Below are 20,781 nucleotides of genomic sequence, written 5' to 3' on the forward strand. Positions count from 1 at the left end.
AGATGGACAAATCTTAGTCAGGCCTGGACTGACCAGAGCAGGCATTGTGACAGGGATTAATAATAATAATAATAACGGTATTTATCCAGTGCTTGCAGTGTGCCAGGTACTGTTCTAAACAATTAACATCAACTCATTTAAGCCTCCTTACAAATCAATAGCTACTATAATTATTCCCATGTTACAGATGAGGAAACCAAGGCCTAAAAAGGTTCAGTAAATTGCCCAGGATCATATAACTAAGAACTCCTGGAGCCAGGATGTGAATCCCCATCAGTTTGGCTCCATTGCCTGAACTCTTCACCACCATCTTCTGCTGCCTCTGAGTTGTGACAGGATGGGAACCTGAGGTTCTCTGGACTGTGCCCCTACATTGCTGCCTTGCTGTGTGGAAGAGAGTTTTGGTTCCAAATAAACAATGAAAAAGGGAGAATGGGCTTTCCTGGTGTCTGGGACACTCTTCATCCTGTTTTCTGCCTGGTAGACTCCTACTGGTCCTTCAAGACCAGTAGGACTAGAAAATACTTCCCCCCCTGCCTGAAACCTTCCTTAGTCTCCACAAGCAGAGCTAGTTGCTCCCTCCTTTGTGTTTCCATAGCATGTTATATGACCACCTTTCAGAGCGCTTTTCAGACTCTGTTTTTTTTTTAACATCTTTATTGGAGTATAATTGCTTTACATTGTTGTGTTAGTTTCTGCTGTATAACAAAGTGAATCAGCTATACGTATACTTATATCCCCATATCCCCTCCCTCTGGTGTCTCCCTCCCACCCTCCCTATCCCATCCCTCTAGGTGGTCACAAAGCAGAGCTGGTCTCCCTGTGCTATGCAGCTGCTTCCCTCTAGCTATCTATTTTACATTTGGTAGTGTATATATGTCCATGCCACTCTCTCACTTCGTCCCAGCTTACCCTTCCCCCTCCCCGTGTCCTTAAGCCCATTCTCTACCTCTGCGTCTTCATTCCTGTCCTGCCCCTAGGTTCTTCAGAACCATTTTTTTTTTTTAAGATTCCATGTAACTGTGTTAGCATATGGTATTTGTTTTTCTCTTTCTGACTTACTTCACTCTGTATGACAGATTCTAGGTCCATCCACCTCAGTACAAATAACTCAGTTTCATTTCTTTTTATGGCTGAGTAATATTCCATTGTATATATGTGCCACATCTTCTTTATCCATTCATCTCAGACTCATTTTTAATGTGTGTGTCTGTATCTCCAGCCCCTAGCGTAGTGCCTGGCACACATTAGGCCTTCAGAAAATGTTTGAATTAGTGAAAGTTGCTGGTGATAATACTTTCATCTTTTTTCTCTATAAGGTGTTCTTTCCCGCATCCTTATTGTTATCACATTTACAACATTCTAAAGAAATAATGGAGGTGAGGATTATAATTTCATAGATAAGAAGCTGAGGCACAGAGCCCATGATGTTTTCCATTAGAGCATCTTATCTTGAGGAACCTCTTGGTGAAGCAGAACTTAGTGTAGAACCAGCAGCACCTCACTCCCATGTTTACGCCCTTCTGTTGTAGCCGTATTGACCCTGTGCCTGAGGTGTTGTGAATGAGAACAGTTTATTTTAGTTTACATTTTATGTCAGTATCACAATGGTTTTGTCCAAACGGGACATTCAGTGGCTGTCTTTATTGCTGAGCTTGATTTGGTTATTGCAGTGACTGAATCTACCCATTTCCCACCCTGATTTGATTTTTACAAGTTAGAAATTCTATCCTTAGAAAGCTAGACTTTGACAATTATTTTTTCCTAGTATATACCTGACACAGTATGTTTGTACGCTTATCTGTCTCCGAATGGAGGGTGTGTGTGTGTGTGTGTGTACATGCGCACGTGTACGTAGCTTTTTTCAGGTTGACTCTGGGTTTAGTTTTAGTTGTCTGAACATTACTTCAACCACTGATTATTCTAAGATGACACTGTTGATCCTGAATGATTCACTTAAGTGGAACAATGAACCAAGTAAGCTATCACTGTGGAATTCAGAAGGATGTTAAGTTAGGGCGGGTTACTAGACCTTTGTGACCAGGTCACAAAATCTGGTAAGTGTAGATTTAACCTGCCACTAATCTAGTTAGTGTCTGGTTTGTATGGGGGCTTGTCAGTTAACTCAAAGGAGTAAGTTCTTCATGGTGATGAAGGGCATAGGGTCAGGAGTGAGGGCTGACTGGGTTTAAATCCTGTCTCTATTACGTCACTGGATGTGTAACCGTGGGCAGTTTAATATTCTTGGGCCTTCATTTCCTCATCTGATAAATGGGGCAAATACGAGTGCCCATCTTACAAGTTTGATGTGAAGGTTAAATAAGATAATGTGTGAAAACTTTTTGCATGCCCAACTCATTCTTTGAGAGCAATATTAACCCTGAAAACAAAACCGAAGACTTTATAAGAAAACTATAGACCAAATCTCTTATGAATATAGATGCAGAAATCCCCAACAAAATACTTGCAGACCGAATCCTGCAACATATATAAAGGATTACACACCATGCCCAAGTGGGATCTACCCCAGGATTGCAAGGTTAGTTTAAAATTTGAAATTAGTTAATGTATATAATACATCATATCAATAAAGAACAAAAATCACATTAACATCTCAGTAGATGCAGAAGAAGCATTTGACAAAATCCAATACCTCTTCGTGATATTAATACTCAACAAACTAGAAATAGAACTTCCTCACCTGATAAAGGGCATTTATGAAAAATCCACCGCTAACATCATACTTAAAAAGATATTCTATGTTCATGGATTGGAAGGCTTAATATTATTAAGATGGCAGTAATCACCAAATTGATCTATAGATTCATTGTAATCCCTATGAAAACCCCAGCTAACTTCTTTGTAGAAATTGACAAGCTGATCCTAAAATTCATATGGAAATTCAGGGACCCAAAATAGTGAAAACAATCTTGAAAAAGAAGAAACTTCTTTTTCAAGATAACTTCTAAACTTATTACAGAGCTACAATCTTATGACGATGTGGTACTAGTATCAAGTTAGGCACACACGTCAGTGGAATAGAATCAAAAGTCCAGAAATAAACCCTCACACTTATGGTCAGTTGAGTTGCAACGAATGTATCAAGATGATTTTAAGAGGAAAACAGTAGTCTTTTCGACAGATGGTGCTGGGACTATTGGATATCCACATGCAAAGAATGAAGTGGACCCCTTTCTCATATCATACACTATAATAACTAAAAATCCATCATAGACATAAATGTAAGAACTGAAACTATAAAACTCCAGAAGAAGACGTGAGAATAAGTCTTTCTGACCTTGGGTTAGCCTTCTTGGATATAACACCAAAAGCATAAGTAATAAAAGTAAAAATAGATAAACTGATACTTCATAAAAATTACAAACTTTTTGTAAATTGTAAACTTTTTACAAAAACAATATTGTAAAGCAACTGTACTCCAAAAAAAATTTTTTTTTAAAGTATTAAAAAAAAAAAAAGACAACCCAGAGAATAGGAGAAAAACTTTTTTCAGATTATAAATCTGATAAGGGACTTGTATCTAGAATGTATAAAGAACTCTTACAACTCTATAACCCAATTAAAGAATGGGCAGATGATCTAAACAGACATTTCTTCAAGGAAGATATACAAATGGTTAATAAGCATATGCAAAGATGCTCAACATCATTAGGCATCAGAGAAATGCAAATAAAAACCACAATGAGCTACCACTTCATATCCAGTAGGATGGCTATAGTCAAAGAGACTGGCAATAAGTGTTGGCTTGGATGTGAAGAAATGGGGACTCATACATGACTGGTGGAAATATAAAATGATACCACCACTTTGGAAAACAGTCTGGCAGTTCTTCAGAAGGTTCATCATAGAATTGCCATATGACCCGGCAGTTCTACTCCTAGGTATATAACTAAGAGAAGTGAGAACAGATGTCCCTACAAAAACTTGTACACTAGTATTCATAGCAACATTATTCATTAATAGCCAAAAAGTACAAGCATCCCAAATGTCCATCAACTGATGGCTATGTAAATAAAATGTGGTATATCCATACAACAGATTATTTGGCAATAAAAAGTACTAATAAATACTATGATATGAACAACTCTTGAAAACATTATGCTAAGTGAAAGAAGACCGTCACAAGACTACATATTGTGTGATTCTCTTTGTGTGAAATGTCCGGAATAGGCAGTCTATAGACAGGAAGTAGATTAGTGGTTTTTTAGAACTGGAAGATTTGAGAGAAATTGGGGAGTTACTGCTAATGGGTTTGGGATTTCTTTCTGAGATGATCAATATGTTCTAAGTTGGTTGTGGTGAGGCTTACACAAGTCTGTGAGCATACTAAAAATCAGAGCATTGTGCACTTTAAATGGGTGAGTTGTATGGTATGTGAATTATATCTCAATAAAGCTGGTCTGGGTGTATATGTATATGCTTAGCATTATATTAATACATGACCCATTTTTTAAAAATTAATTTATTATTTATGGCTGTGTTGGGTCTTCGTTTCTGTGCGAGGGCTCTCTTTAGTTGCGGCAAGTGGGGGCCACTCTTCATTGCGGTGCATGGGCCTCTCACTATTGCGGCCTCTCTTGTTGCAGAGCACAGGTTCCAGATGCGCAGGCTCAGTAGTTGTGGCTCATGGGCCTAGCTGCTCCGCGGCATGTGGGATCCTCCCAGACCAGGGCTCGAACCCGTGTCCCCTGCACCAGCAGGCAGACTCTCAACCACTGCGCCACCAGGGAAGCTCTACATGACCCATTTTGAAAGTGGTCAATAAATGTTAGCTGCTATTATAATAAAACTTTCTTCTTTCACTAGTAAAGATGGAATGAGAGGAGAATGCTGAAAAAGTAGGTGAACATACCAGTTAATTAAGGTACTGAGTGAGAGAGAAGGTGGCCGAATCTGAGGCAGCAGTAGGCCAGGAGCTGAACGCTAATTTTGGAGAACTAATGTAAAGGTTAAGTGAAGTTACGTGGTACAAGTGCCTGGCACATAGTAGGCACCCTGAACTGTTATGTACATTTGAATTTAGCTACCCTTAAAATGTTGTTGAACTTGGGTCTCCAGATCCAGATGTCACCAAACCACATGTTCTTCACAAAAGAATAATCACCGTTAGTGTGATAAAGGCCAGGGGTTTTGTGTCGAGGAGTCATTAAACCAGATGTGTGTGTTTTCCTTTTAAATCACAATAAGTATGACAAAGACCAGGGTTTTGGTTCTGGTGCTCTGTTTTTTCACAGGCGCAGTGTCTGGGGAAACTCAGTTTCCCATAGTCAGTCCAAGGTGAACAGCTTTGCTCTTTGCAGGATGCCTTTGGGCCTGTGCGCTCGAATCCCTCTAGAGGAGATGGACAGAAAGCCCAGCCCTCACACTCTGGAAGTTATTCTCTGAAGAAGCTTTGCATCAGCACTGTTGATGCCCTGAGCTAGTTATCAGTGTTTCCTCTTTTAGAGCTTGGAAAACATGTGCCAACTAGGCAAGAAGGTTCTCTGCTAAGTTGTGTGTATTTGCTATCGTGTCTCACAGTATTTTTTCCCCAGGTGTCTACCTATGGAAGGAATCTTCCATTTCACTGTTGGGAAAACCAAGTGAGCTGCTTTTCTGATGTTTAGGCCACGCACTGGCAGCCAAGGTCACATAGTACTGAGTGGTGGAGTGGGGACTCAGAAACCTCCCAGGTCTACCTGACTGCCAAGACAGTTTGTTCTTAGTCTTAGCTACTATGCCGGATTGCCTTTCAGGGATGGACTAAGTAGAAGAGGAAGAGGGTTGAAGGCAGAGAGCTGTGAAAACATACATGTTCTCAGGAACAGTAGGGTTCTGGTAGAGCTAGAGTGTGGGGTACAGAGAAGGATGGACGAAGTGGGGTGGCTTATGAGCTGGGAAGGGCAGGATGAGAGATTATGGAGTAATGGGCCAGGCGATTGGGACACTGAAGTTCAACTTTTCTGTGCAGGTAGCACATTCCTGGAAAGGGTGGGGGGAATAGAAGCCATTGTTTTAGGATATTCAACTAGTATTTGAGGAGAGTTATTCTGGAGGCCTGATGACCCATAAAGGAGGCTACTGCAGTACTCGGGGCAGAAGGGCTAGAACTAGGTCAGAGGCTATGGGAGTGACAAGGAGGCGATGAGGTGGGAAAGGTACTTCAGATCAGTATATTTGTGATCAGGTATTAGATTAGAGATATTGAAGATCAGAAGACTTGGTAGGGTTTATTGCAAGGAAAGAGCTGAAGGTGTTTCATCTGTATGGGCAGCTGTGCATTTATAGAGACAAGGAAGATGTACAGCATGGAAGGACAGGTTTTATGGGGCAGAGCTGGAGTCATGAGTTTGAGTTGTATGGAATTTGCAGGTCTTTGGGGCTCTCCATGGAGCAGGAACCAGCAGGCACTTGGAAATTCAGCATTCTGGGTTGAGAACAATTTGGAAAAATAACATCTCAGGGTTTGGAGCAGAAACCTTGGAGATTGTCTAGGAGAGAGAAAAGGCAAAGAGGAAGGAAGGCTAAGGAGAGAACCCATCTGAAGCACTGAGTCAGTATCTCAAGCCCCAGCTCACTCCTGTGAACATCTTAGTAAGCATGTTGCATGTCACATGAGACCTTACAAATGCTGGAGCGAGACCCCTGCATCTTTACTGTACTAAGTATGCTGAAGTTCTTAAGTTTGTCCCTTGGTGATGTGCTGATGGAAACACACATATGATTTTTTCGTACGTGTGTTAACAGGGTGCCTAATGTCTTTGCACTTTCTAGTCTGTGGCTCCCTAGAGTGTTAATGGGTTGCATCCCAATCCAGTGTGGCTCCTTCCTTTTTTTTTTTAAGCCAACTCTGGTCCAAGCCCGAAGTGTGATTTCCTTCCTCCCAGGCTCCCTGGGAGTGTTGCTGGGTTTCCTTCAGTAGTTTCAACTGTGAGGCATCAGCCACCCTGTTAACTGTAGCTCCTACAGCTGAGAAGCGTGGACTTGCAGTGCGCTGTGAGTAACAGTGACAAGCTGCCCGGAGCCCTTGGCAGGCGTGTCGGGGTGTGAGGGAGCCTGGGGAATCAGCACCCTTTCAATATCTGCTACAATTTGCTCTCTTGGGGCCAACCTGAGGGCCAAGAAATCTGGAGAAAACCCAGAGGCAGTAGGTGTGACCTGTGAGAAGAAGCAGGGCCTGGCCTCTCTCTGTGTCAGATCAAAGACCGACTTTTGAGTCACTTGACACCCTAATGTGAGGATGCTTCTGAGCCAAGGCTGGGCTCCTGGTGGCCTGTGCCCAGGAACTGCGGGGGACGTGTGGACCTGCATGTGCTCGGTGCAGGCCCAGTGGGAGGGTAGGACAAGCACCTCTCCCAGCTGTTCTCTTAGCATTCAGAGCTGGAGGGATCTGGAGAGATCAGCCCTGTCTCCTCGGTTTTCATACTGGAAGCTGCTGCCCACAGATGCCCTTTCCCCAGTTCCAGTCCTGGGGGCGAGTTGGCCCTGCTTGATCTCAGCTGCTCTTACATGGCCGTCCCCTCCTGTCCCGTTGATCCTGGCTCCAGGGTGCCAAGGTCATTCTCAGTTTCACCACTTAACTTAATGTCCAAACTGAGACACTTAGAATAAAATGGAGCAGCGTAAATAATAACACCTGGAAACAGAAATAAACTGGGACCTTCCCAGGCAAAACAGGATATGTCATCTTCTCTGTACCTGAACTTTTGGCTCCTTTCCACCCCCTGCTCCCAGATCTCATGACCCACCTGACTTTAGGTGCCAAGGACTTATAGATCTCGGTCCTTTGAGATTTAGGCTACAGAACGGAAACCTCAGGGGTCTCCCACGTTAGAAGTTTCAGGAGATGGGAAACTTGGGAATAACCATGGGGAGCATATATCTGAAAATCCATGACTATTCAGAACCTCGATATGGATAGTGTGGGTATGTCATAATTTACTAACATTTTTATTCTAAGCTGTAGATTGTTTTCACATATATTCAGTCTCCTCTCACATGTCGCAGAAGGTGGTCTGCTGGTGACATACAGATAACGAGAGAAACATGCTGTTCCGAGAGCCTCTGGCCCTGTATAGAGTCAGAAACGCAGCCACACGGTCTGACCCGGAGCTGGAGCGGGAGCGGGGGCTCTGGGCCGTGACGGGAGTGTGCAGGGAGCCGGGAGTTAGGGACTTGTTTATGCTCTGTCTCTGTGGTTTCCACAGTCACAGAGGAGGGTGGGAGGGAACATAAGCATCTGGGCCTCTCTGAGACCAGGCCAAATGGGGATTTAGGAAAAGAAAGTGTTCCTTTTTGAGAGCAGAGGAGGCATAGATGAGAGCTCTGCCTGGTGGCTTCCTCAGCCCGCATGGGCCCATGTTTCAACCCAGAGCTGGCAGAACCTGGATCACCAGGGGCCTCAATGAAGAGGGTCTGAGGAGAGGAAGTGACCTCTCTCTTGGCCCTTTGATTACACCCTCAGACCTCTGCCTCGCCCAGTGACCTGGATGGCCTGGGTTTGACCATTCTGGAGTGAGGACGATGGTTGTCAGATTTACGGGAAAAAAAATTGAGTTGCAGATAAACAAAGAATCATCTTTTGTGTATATCCCTTTTGTGTATATGGCATGCGTATATCCCATGCCATAGTTGTATTTTATCAATACATGGCAACCCTAGTTAGTAGGGCCTGGCCAGATTTTGCTTTCCAGTGGAGCATGGTGTAGCCATTCACAGTGCTGCCTTCATTCAGCAGGTGTTCACTGAGTGCCGGCTATGTACTGCTCTAGGTGCTGTGGAGATGGCAGTGAGCAAAATCCAACAGGGGTTTCTGACCTCATGGAGCTTACATCTAGTGGGATGATAGACAGTAAGAAAGTCAGATGGCGAAGGTGGTAAAGAGGAAATTAAGGCAGGAGGGGGGGGGATGGGAGGGTTTGCACCTGAAGGAGGTGAGGGGTTGAGGCTACAGGCCAAGCAGATGTTTGGGGAAGCATGTTCTAGGCAGCAGGTGGGTGTGTGCGCGTGCACACACACACGCACACACACCCTCAGCAAAGCCCTGGTGTGCCTGGTGTGTTTGAGGAGCCTGAGGGCCAGTGTGGCTGGAGTGGTCAGCAAGGGGGGGAAGTGAGGAGAGGAACCAGTGAGGTCACGGGCCCAGAGTTTGTAGAGCCCTGGAGGCCTTTGTAAGGATTTTGGCTCTCGCTGTGTGTCGGGGTGAAGGGGGCCATTAGAGGGTATTGAGCAGGGTTGGGGTGTATCTGATTAGATTTGCAGAGAGTCCCTGGCTGCTGATGGAGAACAGACCAAAAGCCGGCTGGGGTCCCGACCCCCACCTTGTCCTCAGGGATGGGCTGTGGGACTTGAGACACATGCGTGTCATTTAGAATAAAGGGATGTTGCTCCCTGGACACAGCAGCACTTTATATATAGGGTCCTGGACCTCTGTTCTCTGAACAGAACTTCAGAGTTCTGAACCTTCCTGACTTTCTTCCCGTTTGAATGGAATGTTCCTAGTGAAGAAGGGGAGGGATATGTAGTCATTACCTGTCCCTTTTTGCCAACCGCTGTGTGATGTACCTGGTTTGAGGGACCAGTCCTTAATGTCTCCTATTAAACTTGAGAGAAAGAGTTAGTTAGTGACTTGCTGCATATCACTTATATCTGGAGTTTTCGCAGCCAAAAGGATAATTCAGTAAAAATATGTCAGTTTTTTGTTGGTGTAGGAGGAAGTTGTTTTCCTTTTTATTAATTAATTTAAATTGTTTGAGAGCCGAAGGGCTTGAAAGCATGTCTTTTGTTTCCAGTCTTTGAAAAGAAGAAGAGCCACACGGTCCGACTTACAATTTTTTTTTTTTTTTTAATAATTAGGTCAGTTTTCTTTTTTTTAAAATTTATTTATTTATTTATTTATGGCTGTGTTGGGTCTTCGTTTCTGTGCGAGGGCTTTCTCTAGTTGCGGCAAGCAGGGGCCACTCTTCATCGCGGTGCGCAGGCCTCTGTCGTGGCCTCTCTTGTTGCGGAGCACAGGCTCCAGACGCGCAGGCTCAGTAGCTGTGGCTCACGGGCCTAGCTGCTCTGCAGCATGTGGGATCTTCCCAGACCAGGGCTCGAACCCGTGTCCCCTGCGTTGGCAGGCAGATTCTCAACCACTACGCCACCAGGGAAGCCCCTCGACTTACAAATTTTGAACTTTATAAGAGTGTGAAAACAATATGCATTCAGTAGAAACCATACATCAAATTTTGAATTTTGATCTTTTCCTGGGCTGGCGATGGGCGGTATGATACTCTCGTGATGCTGGGCAGCGGCAGTAGCCACAGCTCCCAGTCAGCCACACCACTATGAAGGTGAACGACCGATACACTTACAGCCATTCTGCACCCATACAACCAGTCTGTTTTTCACTTTCAGTGCAGTATTCAGTCAGTTACGTGAGATGCTCAACACTGTTGTAACGGAGGCTTTGTATTAGGTGATTTTGCCCAACTGTAGGCTAATGTAAGTGTTCTGAGCATGTTTAAGGTAGGCAAGGCTAAGCTATGATGTGTGACCGCTTAGGTATATTAAATGCATTTTTCGACTTAATGATATTTTCAACTTATGATGGGTTTATCAGGAGATAACTCAATTGTAAGTCAAGGAAGATCTGTGTCAGAACTTCTGCTTTACCTGGCTGAATCAGTCTACTTTTTTTTAAAAAAAGGCCAAACATATTTCACATTTCTTATTAAAGAATGCAAAAACTAAGGGATATATGCATTTTATTTTTATTTACTTATTTATCTATTTATTTAATTTTATTTTTGGCTGCGTTGGGTCTTTGTTGCTGCGCGCAGGCTTTCTCTAGTTGTGGTGAGCGGGGGCTACTCTTCGTTGCAGTGCACGGGCTTCTCGTTGCGGTGGCTTCTCTTATTGCGGAGCAGGAGCTCTAGGTGCACAGGCTTCACTAGTTGTGGCACGCGGGCTCAGTAGTTGTGGCGCACGGGCTCTAGAGCTCAGGCTCAGTAGTTGTGGCCCACGGGCTTAGTTGCTCTGCGGCATGTCGGATCTTCCTGGACTAGGGCTCTAACCCGTGTCCCCTGCATTGACAGGCGGATTCTTAACCACTGAGCCACCAGGGAAGCCTTATATGCATTTTATTTTATAAAATAATTCTTTGGAGAAAAACACTGAGGCTATGAAAGCTTGGCTTTTTGGTCAGTAGGATTATTTTAAATGTCAGCCAAATTTGATGATGAGACTTATAATTTCAAAAGGGGTGGCAAATATTATCGAAATACCTTTGACAAGCCTATTGGCTTAGAGATGGCATACTGGTAAATTAGTTTTGATAAGTAATATTATTAATAAATATTTAAGTTTTCACATATTTCCATAAGATTTATTTGAGAAAATACAAAAATGAAACAATTAAAAAATGTATAGTGCAGACATTTCAAATGTGAAAATGGCCTCTTTCTACAGAGTTGTAAAGAATGTATTGAGACTGAGTCAGTATTTAAGTAGACTTTTCCGAGGGACTGCCTGTGCCAGTTTATGTACTGGGCCCTAAGAATACATATTGCTGGGGTGAGCACTGTAAAAAAAAAACATGGAATGAAGTGCAGTGTGTGTTAAAACACAGGTATGTATGCTGTGTAATTGGAGAAGTGGGTGTTTTTGTTTTGTTTTGCTTTGTTTTTGTTTTGGCTTTGCCAACAGCTTTCAGGATCTTAGTTCCCTGACCCAGGGATTGAACCCGGGACCTGGCAATGAAAGCGCTGAGTCTTAACCACTGGGCTGCCAGGGAATTCCTGAGAAGTGGGCATTTTAGATTACACCTTTTCTAGTGACTTTAGCTGTTCTCTTAAGCAGGGACTAAAATTCACTGTAAATCACTTTAATGTAATTGAGATCCCAACCAGGATAAATTGAGATTTTTGCCACCTCACTTTCGAATTACAAGGTAGAAGTGCATTTTAGTGTGTTCTAGCTCTTCATTTTAGAACTAGAAAGATATAGCAGGTTGACCTTGATTTCTCTAAACTTTAGTTTCCCCTCGGTGAAATGGGGATAATGAAACCTACATTACGAAGTCGTTGTGCCAGTTAAATGAGGCGACTCCCATCGGTTCCTTAGCTGGGTGCTGGCACACAGTACGCTTTCGGTGTGTGTTGGCCCATGTTTTTCTTATGGGCACTGCTTTTATTATTTCCTGACGGAGACTGTACAATTTATATTATTTAATGATTTCCGAGGCCACCCAACTTCAAGTTTGGGGTGTGCAGCTAGCATCTCTTGAATGCCTTGAGAGAGGGGGCACAGGCAGGAGAGAGTTTGGCTTAGGAATAGGTGGGAGGTGGGAACCCAGGGTCCTGGTGAATGTGCCATTACACTTGACATTGCCCTCCAGATTGCTGTTCAGCCAGGTTGATAAGTAGCTTCAACAGACGCAAGTCGAGAGGCTCCTGGCTGCTCTTCGACAGCGGGGATACGTAGTGAGAGGAGGACGTGAGGCAGGAGGCCCAAGTGTGGTTGAGGTGTGTGCAGCCGGGCTCAGCTGGGCCTGGGGAGGCATTGCCACGCGTTGGGCCCGCCTGGGTCTCCGCCGGTGCGCAGACTCTGCCCCTGTCGGGGGCTGCGGCCTCCAGCTACTCTGCTGTCTGTTTCGGGCCAGGGCTGTGCAAGCTTCTGCTCTGCTATTTAAATCAATCATCACTGGTAACTACCTCCAGCCTAAGCAGAAGCAGTGTGTATGCGCTACAGGTTTCAGCTCATTACCTCTTCAGGGGTCCTGTCCGGCGTCTGGGTGCAGGCAAGGCTAGCACTGCGGCCCCCTGTGCCAGTCCTGACCCTCCAGAGGCAGTTGCTGAGCCTGGGCCCATTGTGGGGCCTCTGATGCCCCTACAGTGCCTCTGCCTCCTACCTGCCCCCGCCTTTCAGTGGACCTTTCTGGAGTTTTGTTTCCTGCCAGCCTGGGGGGAACTGTGATACTCGGGATTGGACATCAAGAAGATGTGGGGCTTCCCTGGTGGCACAGTGGTTGAGAGTCTGCCTGCCAATGCAGGGGACGCGGGTTCGAGCCCTGGTCTGGGAAGATCCCACATGCTGCAGAGCAACTGGGCCCGTGAGCCACAACTACTGAGCCTGCGCGTCTGGAGCCTGTGCTCCGCAACAAGAGAGGCCGTGATAGTGAGAGGCCCGCGCACCGCGATGAAGAGCGGCCCCCGCTTGCTGCAACTAGAGAAAGCCCTCGCACAGGAACAAAGACCCAACACAGCCAAAAATATAAATAAATTAATTAATTAATTAATTAATTAATTAATTAATTTAAAAAAAAAAAAGATGTGGACTCGGCCGCCCAGGTTAAGTGACCTTGGATCACTTAAGTCAGTTTACCTCTTGGGATTTGTTTCCTCTATTAATAGGCAGTGAACTTCTCGAGGGCTGTTCACATGTCTTCTTCATCTCCATGTCTCTTGGTCATAGTAGGTGCTCAGTAAACAGCAACTTAAATTTGAAAAATGGAGATGATGTTGCCTACATCCCTGAGTTGTGCTGAGGAGGAGAGACAATTTTTGCAGTTCTCTTAATCTGTGGAAAAGGGGAATTTCCCCAGGTTCTGCTCCTTCTGTATCCCCAGTATCAAAGAATCTCAGACACTCAGGATGTAAAAAGAAGCCTATTTGCATGTCTTCATTTATTGATTCAAACTTTTACTGACTTTGCCAATGGATCATAATAGACATCTCTTCAGAGAAGGTACATAAATAATCAAGAAAGCACATGAAAAGATGCTCAACATCATTAGCCATTAGGGAAATGCAAATTAAAACCACAACGAGATACCCCTTCACACCTGCTGCTAGGATGACTGCAGTTGAGATGACTAACACTAAGAAGTGTTGTTGAGGATGGGGAACCATTGGAACCCTCATACCCTGCTGGTGGGAGTGTAAAATGGTTCGGTCTCTGTGGAAAACAGTCTGGCAGTTCCTCAAAATGGCAAACGTAGAGTAATCCACTTCTAGGTATCTACCCAAGAGAAGTGAAAGCATATGTCCACACAAAGACTTGCGTGCATATATTCATAGCAGCATTATTCTTATAGGCTGTATATGAATGCCTGGTTTCTGTTATGGACTGGGTGTTGGGACATCCTGTGGGAAAGATCTTCCGGAAAGATCTTCCAGAAGTGGCTGCTCTCCTGTTGGGTCTGTCATGTGTGGCTCATGCCTAGGAGATACCTAGCTTTGGCTTTCATCATTTATAACTTTCAGAGAACTGCCTAAGATTGGTCTGTGATTAAGAACACAAATTCAGAGCATCTTTTCAGGCTTCTGTAGAAACCCTTATCAGCTGAAGGTATCTAGTATCTTCACAGACTTTGGTCTCCCGCTTTCCTTGTAATCAGCATGGGACTCCTTGTAATCAGCATGGGACGACCCCTTGTTATGATGTGAGTTGCTCTCAACACTTTGAAGATGGATTCCTGGTCTGATAGGAGATTCTGGCAGTAATGGGATATCTCTGGAAGGCACTGATAAGGGCCTTGTCGGTTTCAAGAGTGGGCAGGTCCTCCTTACTGAGGTTTCTTGTGACTGAGATACCCGATCAGCAGGCTTTTTCCTGGCTCCAGCCAGTGATGCCTTACAGTCGGGTTGGGTGTGGGAGTGAAACATCTTAGATATGTCTATGCAGTTTAGGAGTCAGCGAGTATCGGCCTGGAGGAGAGGGCCTGTGGATTGAGGCTTGGGGCCAATTTAAGCCAGTTTTCTTTTCTTTTTTTTTTTTAAATAAATTTATTTATTTTTTTGGCTGCATTGGGTCTTTGTTGCTGCGTGCGGGCTAAGCGACGAGCAGGGGCTACTCCTCGTTGCGGTTCCCCGGGCTTCTCATTGGGTGGCTTCTCTTGTTGCAGAGCACGGGCTCTAGGCGCGTGGGCTTCAGTAGTTGTGGCACTCAGGCTCAGTAGTTGTGGCTCTCGGGCTCTAGAGAGCAGGCTCAGTAGTTGTGGCGCACTGGCTTAGTTGCTCAGCGGCATGTGGAATCTTCCCAGACCAGGGCTCGAACCCGTGTACCCTGCATTGTCAGGCGGATTCTTAACCACTGTGCCACCAGGGAAGCCCTAAGCCAGTTTTCTAAGCAATTATTTTCTTGCCTTTGAGATATGTTCTTTCTTTAGTAAAATTATAGTGGAATAGGGGGAAATGCTTCCTTAATAGCAGGCCGAATAAAGCTAGATGACTGTAGGGAGACAATAAAAAGCACACGGCAAACAGACTTATTTATTTGGAGAACATAGGTGAAATGTTTATTATACACAAAGTAAGTTAAACTGGAACTTGTGCGTGAACCACAATGTGTAATTACAGAAACCTAAAGATAGAGGAATAATAACAAGATAATAATATTGTTCCACCAAAGGAACAAATGAACTAGACATGGACTCCGATGTTTCTTGAAACTAAGGATGGGTGGGCACTTAGAAGTGCCTTCAATTGGGAGATCAAGCTGCAGGGTGATGGACACTGGGCAAATGCCCAGGACATTCCTCTGTGTGCATGGGGATACTTGGAGATCACCTCACTGATTAGAAAGTTGTTTGGTGAGTCCAGAAATAGGACAAAAGTGAGTGAGTGTTTTTGAGGGAGTTTTCCATCAAGCTTTGTTTGATAGATAAATAATGCCTCTCTGCTCTGGGGTGTTTTCTCTCTAGGCAGCTGTCATTGACCCCTCAAATGTTTTGTGGGGGCAGTTCTAAGGTTATTATAAGAGTAACCAGAAAAGGAAAGTAAGGGGAAAAATATTTGAGTGCTATATAGTACTATGAAGAAAGTTTTGACCTAGACATATAAATAGAGGCAAATCTGAAAACTTGTTGCTTTCTTCTTTTGTTTGTTTTCTTTGATGTAAGCCTGTTTATTTTCATATCCTTGTGATGGTCACTGAAATAGAAATGCAGACTTGTTCTCAGGACCGCCACTGCATCACTCTGTTAGAACAATGTCCTGGTTTTAGAACAGGCCTGGATATGCACAGCTTAGCTTATACCTGAGCAACTCTGGGCAGGTTCCCCAGCTTCTCTTTATCTTTAAAGAGGGACAGTTGTATGGAACACATATGGTAGCTGTGATGATGAAATGAGACATACGTAAATCTAGTATAATGCCAGGAACAAGGTAAACACTAAAATGTTCCATTATATATACTTAATTATCTTATAATGAAAGTTATAAATGGGAATAATATGTAGTACTTACTCATATTTATTGTTTTCCCTCTGATTATAACATTAGAAATAATTGAAAAATATAAATAAATGAAAATCAAACTCCCATTATTTGGAAATTAATCAATTTAATATTTTGTTATATATTTATTTTATATTTTTTTATTTTAGTTTTTTTTCTATGCCTAAAAACATTTTCTTTTACATAATGGAACACTGGAGTCACAATTTAGATTTTTGCAGTATCATTGAAAATCTATAAAGTTACTTTAAAAAAAATACCTAGAATTGTAATTGTAGAACCAGTTACCTGTTTTTTGAGCAATTAAAGCAGTTTTTCCCTGCCACAAGTAACTATAGTGAATGCTCTTGAGTAATATACCTGATTATTTCTTTAGGACAGTTCCAAGAAGTAGAGTGTACATGGTTAAACGGTAGATTATTTTCTTTAAGAGCTATGATGATATTACCAATTACTTGTGTCCACCCTACTAAAAAAGTAATGAGAATGCTCATTTCTCCAGTTCATGATCACTGCTGGGTATTTGATTTTTAAAATATCTTTGCTATTTTGATAGCAAAATTATTAATTATTACTCATTATTAATTATTATTAATTAATTATTAATTATTAATTCAATTTGTATTTCTGTGGTTACAGGTGAGCTTAAATAATTGTATATGTTTATTGTGTATTTGTATTTCTTTCATATATTCTCTATTTAGTATTTTCCTCTATTTTTCCCTTAGAGTATTGTCTTTCTTATTATTTGTAGGATGTTGACCCTTTTGAAGTAAGTTACAGACATACTGAGTTTGGCATTTCACTCCTTTTTCTTTTTTTAAGGCATTTTTAGATACCCACTAACATGGTGATGTTAAGACTTTGTTAGGAAAATGGCATGCAGGATGTGGAACATGAACCTAAAAGACCTATCCCAACAACTTCCTTATTGTTAAGCCCTGGGATAGTCTGTGATGCAGCAGGCCAGGTGGGAATCTTGCTGACGGCCTAACATCTAGAGCTCATGTTCTCATTGTGACCTCACTGCAGCTCTTCAGAAGCCGCTGCTCACTGGGGAAGTCAGGACACGGGGTATTCCTTGAGGGTGTCCCAGGTATATCTGCAATGCTTTGATTTGAAGAATCGGTATTGGATCACTACAGAGGATAATGGAAGCAGACATTTCATTCTTAGGGTGCTGGAGTGAAATGGCCATGACCTTTGGTCTACCCTAACCTCTCTTAAATTTTGTTCACTTGGCCAAATCTGTCAGGAAACAGCTGTGGGACGGTGGGAAGGGCTTGGAACCAGCAATTCAAATACTACCTCTTCTATTAATCAGCTGTGTGACCCTGCAAAGATGATGTAATGTCATTAGTCTCAGTTTCCTGGGCTTGCTGTGTTGGTAAAGTGAATAACATATGTGATCCACTTGGCAAGGCCTAAGCACCCAGTAAATGCTTGTCAATTATTTTTTTTCTTCCCGCCAGACGTGAGCTTCTTCAGGCCTGATCTCCACCACGTCCATCTCTGTATCTTCATGCATGTAGTAGTCACTGTGTGATTATCTGATGGCCGAATGAATGAGGCCAAGGGCAGCAGCTTATATGGGAGCAAGTGTGCTCTGAAAAGTGAGAATTGACTTTAACACAGTCTCTGTATGTTACTCTTATATACATATAAAAGTATTTTAAAAAAATACACCTCATGGTGCAGATGATTTTTGGGTAATCGGGTTCACTGATTTAGGAGTGTCCTATATAAATTGGCACCTGGAATCCTCACTTTGGGACTCGTGACAGCCCCTCTCGGGGTTAGGGCCAAGGCTGATGCGAGACACTGATTGTTCCTCTCCGGGAGGGCCCTCGAACCTTGAGTTTCCCGCTGTGTGGCCCACAGGCTGCCTGTCAGAACTTCCAGGTGCAAAATCGGCCCCCAGGACCCAGCCGGGCCTGTAACTGTTTGCACTCATGACAGAGCAGAGCTGCTCCTACGACCCACTGGGAGCACCTGAGTGGGTGCGCAGACAACATAATGGGCCCCATTGCCTGCCGTGGCTGCCACCTCGGACACCCTCCGAGAGGCTAGGTGCCGGAACACGTCTCCCAGCAGTTACTTTTCCTTGAAAGGGGATGCTTATCACCTGGTGCTTTTCCCTAATGTGTCTAACAAGGAAAGGAAATCTGTCCTGCACTGGTCAGCAGGGCCCTCACCATCCCCTCCTATAGCAGGCTCAGGCTTGCAGCAGCCCCGCCAAGGGAGGTGTCAGCACCTCATTTTATCAGTTTGCTAGGGCTGCTGTAGCAAAGGACTACAAACTGGGTGGCTTAAAACCACAAAATGTATTGCTTCCCAGTTGGGAGGCTAGAAGTATGAAATCGAGGCATCGGCATGGCCAAGCTCTCTCGAGGCTCTAGGGGAGAATCTGTTCCATGCCTTCCTCTAAGCTTCTGGTGTTGCCATCAGTCCTTGGCCTTCCTTGTCTTGCAGCTGCATTTATTTCTCCAGTCTTTGCTGTCACATAATGTTTGGTCCCCCTGTATCTTTGCAATACCTTCTTATAAGGACACCCATCATATTGCCTTCAGGGCTCACCCTACTCCAGGATGTTATCAACTAACTTAGCTAATTACATCTGTAATGATTCTGTTTCCAAATAAGGTCGAATTCTGAGGTACTGAGGGTTACGACTTGAGCATATCTTTTTTTGGGTGGGGGGCACAATTCAATCCATAACACTCATGTGGTATACAAGGGTGCAGGTTTAAAGAGGATTAGTAATTCGGTCATGGTTGTGATTCCAGAGTGTTGGGGCCAGGATTGTAACCCAGGTCATTCTGACCCCAAAGTCAGTTAATTCTCTTTCCACTAACCTTTGTTGTATCAGAATCACTTGGAGAGCTAATAAAAAACACGGAGGCCTAGGCTCTACAGCCTTGCTTCCCCAACTGTGATCCATGGACTGGGGGCACCTCATCACCTGGGAGCTCGTTGGAAGTGCAGGTTGGTGAAGTTCCTGCCTCGGGGAGTGCACTGCTTCTGCACCCTAACTGTGTATTAGAATTACTTGAGAAACTTTGAAACAAAGAAAAACAGTGACAGCAGCCTCACCCCAAGCCAGCTGAATCAGATCTCTGATGAGGTGGCAGGCGTTGTTTTTCTCAAAAGCTGTGCCCGCCATGCTGATTCACTGCCGGAGTCTAGAACGACTGGGGGCCTGGAGGTGCTCGTTTTGGGGAGAGTGTGGAGACTCTTCAGTGCTAAGGTTGAGAATTCTGTCTGCTTAGGATTGCCTTTTTATTTCCACAGTAGTACAGAAAGTGTGGGGGAAACTGTATCTCAGGGGGAGGACAGAATATCCGAGCAAGGAAGATCACACTGCACTTCTCTTCTGACTTTACCTCGTACAAATACTCACTGAAGGTGGCAACTTGTGTGTCGAGACTGGGACCTTGGGGGAGCGTGAAAGGTGGTATGGAGATGGCACACAGCAGACCCTCGGTGTTTATTGAATTAAATTGGGGGAAAAAAATACCCAGCATGGTTTGTCTCACTGAGTTTTGTCATTTATAGAGAAACCCTTGTATTACCTTGGGGTATAAGGAAATGTTGTTATTAGGAGTTTTGTCTTCTTCAGGGTCTGGGATTTTATATCTTGTCTTCACTCGCCTACTGCAAGTCACTGCCCTGCACATAGTAGGAAGTTGATCCCTCAAGGTCAAATAAACGCACGAAGAGAATTGAAACCTGTGATGAGTATATTTATTTAAGTGTGTAAACCAAGAATGCCTTATGGTGTGTATGCCAAAAGTATATAACATTCTCATCTGTAATTACCGATTTAAAAACACCTCATATTTACACTTGAGTTTGGCACCAAATCAGCGCAGGTTTCTCTTTCTTTGGTACAAATGTTGTAAAATCTTGAATGCTCTGTTTCTGTGGAAGGAACATGAACCTCTGTGGAGGTGGTGATTACTGTCGGATGTCTCAAGGCAGCGCTGTCCCACTTCGGAGGCAAGCACGGGTAGTGGTGATCTAGGCGCAGTCTGTGAATCGGTTTGGTTTTTCTTTCCTCCTTGCCTGACCTCCCCACTCAATAAAGAAGAAAAATCTGGCATTCTGCTTGCTGGTACCATGTTAAAATAGAAAGATTGGAGTGCTTCATATCTGTCCATCCATCCACTCAGGTCAAGTTTGAGGTGTAATACTAGTCCTCCCTCATCTGTAGGGGAGTTAAAATCTGAATGAATAAGTGTCATGGAAAAGAGAGGAATACAAATTTATCTTCTGTTTGTTTGCTTGTTTATTTATTTACCTACCTACCTACTTAGCTATCAAATGAGAAATGTGCCAGGCATTAATCTAAGTGCTTTGCAAATATGAACTCATTTAAATTTCATAACAACCCCATGACATGGATACTCTCATTATTCTCATTTCATAGATAAGGAATCTGGGCACAGAGTGATTTAAGGGGCCCGTTAACAATCACACACCTAGTTCGGGGCTATTATTTTTAACAAGACTTTAGCAATTACTATTTTTCATATTCCTTGACCTCCAACAATTATTCAGG

General features: G+C 43.7%; 1 protein-coding gene and 2 long non-coding RNA genes across 17 annotated transcripts in view; 1 reads left to right on the forward strand and 2 right to left on the reverse strand.

Moving 5' to 3' along the window:
• Positions 1 to 20,781, reverse strand: part of LOC309667525 — a 616,044-nt gene that overhangs the window by 323,969 nt on the left and 271,294 nt on the right. The gene's annotated exons all lie outside the window — the stretch shown is intronic.
• The window catches only part of LOC309667519, a 373,680-nt gene that overhangs the window by 224,589 nt on the left and 128,310 nt on the right, over positions 1 to 20,781 (reverse strand). The gene's annotated exons all lie outside the window — the stretch shown is intronic.
• TEAD1 (TEA domain transcription factor 1) overlaps positions 1 to 20,781 on the forward strand; it is a 265,515-nt gene that overhangs the window by 98,373 nt on the left and 146,361 nt on the right. The gene's annotated exons all lie outside the window — the stretch shown is intronic.

The sequence above is a fragment of the Balaenoptera physalus genome, assembly GCF_965194825.1.
Source record: "Balaenoptera physalus genome assembly, chromosome: 10".
Classification (NCBI taxonomy): domain Eukaryota; kingdom Metazoa; phylum Chordata; class Mammalia; order Artiodactyla; family Balaenopteridae; genus Balaenoptera; species Balaenoptera physalus.